The following is a 4,892-nucleotide window of genomic DNA, read 5'->3' on the forward strand; positions in this document are numbered from 1 at the left end:
TAATCGCGTCTCGAAATTTATCGGTTTGCGTCAAAATAATCGCGTCTCGAAATTTATCGGTTTGCGTCAAAATAATCGCGTCTCGAAATTTATCGGTTTGCGTCAAAATAATCGCGTCTCGAATGTTTTTTTGAGTACATAATATTATGGGTCTCGAAACTTTACGTTTTGAACCTTGAAACTATATATATAAAAGTCTCGAAACTTTATGTTTCTCAAAATATTTCATGTAAGTCTCGAAACTTTATGTTTTTTGAGCACCACAAAATATTTTTATGTAAGTCTCGAAACTTTATGTTTCGAGCACTCAAAATATTTCATGTAAGTCTCGAAACTTTATGTTTTTTGAGCATCTTGTAATGGTTTTTTTAGATTGGACGATGTTAAATAAATAATTTTAACATCGGGTCGTGGTTGTGGTGGGCCCAATCTAAAAAAAAATATATAAAATTTATGTGTGTGTGTGTATATATCTCGAAACGATTCAAATATATGAATCGAAATGGTATTTGGTAATGGTATTGTTTTTTTTAGATTGGACGATGTTAAATAAATAATTTTTAACATCGGGTCGTGGTTGTGGTGGGCCCAATCTAAAAAAAAAATTATAAAATTTGTGTGTGTATATATCTTGAAATGATTCATGAATCGAAATGGTATGGTTCAAAAAAAATTTGGTAATGGTATTTTTTAGATTGGACGATGTTAAATAAATAATTTTTAACATCGGGTCGTGGTTGTGGTGGGCCCAATCTAAAAAAAAATATATAAAATTTGTGTGTGTGTGTGTGTGTATATATCTCGAAGCGATTCAAATATATGAATCGAAATGGTATTTGGTAATGGTATTTTTTTTTTTAGATTGGACGATGTTAATTAATAATTTTAACATCGGGTCGTGGTTGTGGTGGGCCCAATCTAAAAAAAAATTATAAAATTTGTGTGTGTATATATCTTATTTCGATTCATGAATCGAAATGGTATGGTTCAAAAAAAATTTGGTAATGGTATTTTTTAGATTGGACGATGTTAAATAAATAATTTTTAACATTGGGTCGTGGTTGTGGTGGGCCCAATCTAAAAAAAATAAAATAAAATTTGTGTGTCTCGAAACGATTCAAATATATGAATCGAAATGGTATGGTTCAAAAAATATATATAATGGTAATGGTATTTTTTTTTTAGATTGGACGATGTTAAATAAATAATTTTTAACATCGGGTCGTGGTTGTGGTGGGTCCAATCTAAAAAACTAAAATAAAATTTGTATTTATCATGTGTGTGTGTGTGTGTGTGTATCTATCCATCTTTCGTTGTTTTTTTTTTAAAAAAACATATCGAAATTTGATTTGAAAAAAAAATCTGAAGATGTACAGATCAGCTGTCAAACTTTGAACAAAATTAAAAAACATAGTAACATGTGGAAAATGAAAGTTCAATATATATCTAAATGATGATTAATTGGAAAATAATAGCCGTCATTTATTTTTTGTATAATAACAAGATTACATGTTTCGCGCGAGTCAATTATTATTATTGGTATTCTGTTTGAACGTAGCTATTTATCTCAATTAGAAAAAAAAAGTAGCCGTTTCCGCTACGGGTTTTACACATGTCAAAACTCTAACAAGATTATCTTTTAAAAAAAAAGTTAGAAACCTTGAGGTAATGGATTATTTATCTTGGGAACTTGAGGAAAATGAAAGTTAAATAGATCTAAATGATGATTAATTGGAAAATAATAGCTGTCATTTTGGTTTTTTTCGCTACGGGTTACATGTTTCGCGCAAATCCATTATTGTAATTGGTATTCTGTTGAAAGCTGCTATCAAGTTGAGGTAATGGAAGATCTTGAGAACTTGTGAAAAATGAAAGTGAAATAGATCTAAATGATGATTAATTGGAAAATAATAGCTGTTTTTTCGCTACGGGTTACATGTTTCGCGCAAATCAATTATTGTAATTGGTATTCTAATGAAAAGCTGCTATCAAGTTGAGGTAATGGAAGATGTTGGGAACTTGTGGAAAATGAAAGTTCAATATATATCTAAATGATGATTAATTGGAAAATAATAGCTGTTTTTTCCGCTACGATATTTGGAAATGGAAACTTTGAACAGCGGAAAGAGATTTAAAGGTTGCAGACCTTGACGAATGTATCAATTTTTTTATAGACCTCGAGAAAATGTTAAAAATATCGATAAACACTCGTGGACGGGAGATTCGCACTATGCATTACAAATCTTTGCTGGTCGCGTTTCCAATATTGCCTTTGAAATTATCACTAAATTAATTGTAATTTGAAAATTATACTTATAAAAATAAATACTAAAATTTTCATCTTTGAATTCGATCCGATATGAAGTTTCAATTCAATGTTAAAATACAATCCAATAAAAATATAAGATGGAGATGTAAAAAAAATTACCACTTTAATGTTTGTCATGAAAAAAAAAAAAAAAAAAAAAAAAAAAAAAAAAAAAAAAAATATATATATATATATATATATTTTTTTTTTTTTTTTTTTTTTTTTTTTTTTTTTTTTCGCAACGTATTTTCAATGTTGTAATTATATTTTCAACGTACGACATGTTTTTTCAACGTTTTCAATAGTGTTGTATTTTGGCATATTTTTTTGTAAATGATTATAATTATTTTTTTGTAATCTTTTTTTTTTCAATTCCATTGCAGATTCACATCGAAAGAGAGAGAGAGAAAAAGCAATGTTGAGAACATATTTTAAGACTCGTATTTATTCCGGAAACAGCAGCAAGATCAACTTCAACGATGATGTCATCGAACAGAAGAAACGATGTCCTTCTTCTCTTTTTGATTTGGCAAATCGTCGAATCGTTCAACTCTTACCGAATTCAAGACTCTCCGGTGCCGCATCTCTATTTTTTTTTCTACCTCATTTAAAACATCAAATGTGTCGTCGAACTGACGACGAAAAACGAATCGCTCGATTTCAGATCATGAATCCAAAATTGGAACGAGAAATTGACGCATACCTATGGAAACAATTAACGATCAATATATTTGGTTCGACGCTCGTCGAAAAAGAACGAGAACGGCAATCTTCGAAAGTGACGGATCTACTACTACTACAAGACGGCTCTTGGAAATGCATTTTCCAAACATTGAAAAAAAGACGACTCGATGCGATCGCGAGAATACGATCTGCGATGATTTCGAAAACGTTAACGAAAGTGATTCCGATTGCTGTTGTCGCATCGCAAAATGACGAAAGAGGGAAGAAACATAAAAAGAAGAGTAAAAAGGTCTGCGAAAAAAAAAACGACAAAGAACGACAAGTTGTTTCGAAAAAAAAGGAAAGTAAAAAACCTAAACCGAAATATGATTTGACATCTTTGAGATCGAAATTGAGCAAAAAATGGAGAGGTAGACTAAACTAATATGATCGGTGAGTTGCCGATACAGAATGAAAAAAAAAATATTGTTCACGATGAATAAATATATTGATTCATAAGCAAATGATTATTGTATTATTATTATTATTTTTCACATTGTAAAAAAAATATTGTATGATATGTCAATAAACATATGTGTTGTGCATATATTGTGTTTATCATTTTTTTCTATCGTTTCCAATATTGCCTTTAAAATTATCACTAAATTAATTGTAATTTGAAAATTATATTTATAAAAATAAATACTCAAATTTTCATCTTTGAATTCGATCCGATATGATGTTTCAATTCAATGTTAAAATACAATCCAATAAAAATATAAGATGGAGATGTAAAAAAAAATTACCACTTTAATGTTTGCCGTGAAAACACATTTCAAAAAAAAAAAAAAAAAAAAAAAAAAAAAAAAAAAAAAAAAAAAAAAAAAAAAAAAAAAAAAATATATATATATATATATATATATATATATATATATATATATATATATATATATATATATATATATAAATAAAATTTGTTGTTTCCAAAAGCACAAAAAAATATGACCGATATAATAAAGGATGTAAGACAATATTTCTCATTTCTCGGTTTAACTGCAAAACTCAATCCGATATGATGCTTCATCGTGAAAATACGAATTATTTCAAAATACGACTATTTCCAAAAAAATATGGTGAAAAATAAAAGATGCTGCTTAAAATGTTACTTCAATTCTAAATTTATTTGGTCAAACTTGTCAAAATAAAAAGTTCAAGACGACTAATATAGTAAAGAAACAAAATCAAATCTAAAACCACAATATTTATAAAAAATGCGATAATAAAGGGTCCAATACAATGTCAAAATTCATTCCGACGTGATCGCTATAAAATACCACAATTATATATATATCGAACATGTCTTAATTGATAACTTTATAATATCTATAATAAAGGATGTAATTCAATCGTTAAGAAATACGACAACAAAACACACATTGACTTGAGGAAGATCGAAAATGTTGCAGACCTTGAGGAAAAGTTATAAATTTATGACCTCGACGAATGAATCTCTATCGAATATCGATAAAATATCATAGCTGTCACGGGAGATTCGCAACACGTCTTAATTGATGGCGTTTAAAAAATAAAGGATGTAATACAATGTCAAAAATCTCAATCGTTAAATAATAATACGACAACATCTTGAGAAAGTTATTAATGTTTATTTTTTTCAGACCTCGAAGAAAGTTATAAGTTTATGACCTCGACGAATATATATTTACATTTGAGTTCAATGTGAAATACTCAATCCGATGTCATTCTGAACCGTTATGAAATACGAAAATTATAAAAAAATTGAGATGAAAATATAAAAATTACTACTTTAAGGGAAGGGTATGTAGTAATTTATATATATATATATATATATATATATATATATATATATATATATATATATATATATATATATATATATATA

Source organism: Uloborus diversus, unplaced genomic scaffold, assembly GCF_026930045.1.
Source record: "Uloborus diversus isolate 005 unplaced genomic scaffold, Udiv.v.3.1 scaffold_615, whole genome shotgun sequence".
Classification (NCBI taxonomy): domain Eukaryota; kingdom Metazoa; phylum Arthropoda; class Arachnida; order Araneae; family Uloboridae; genus Uloborus; species Uloborus diversus.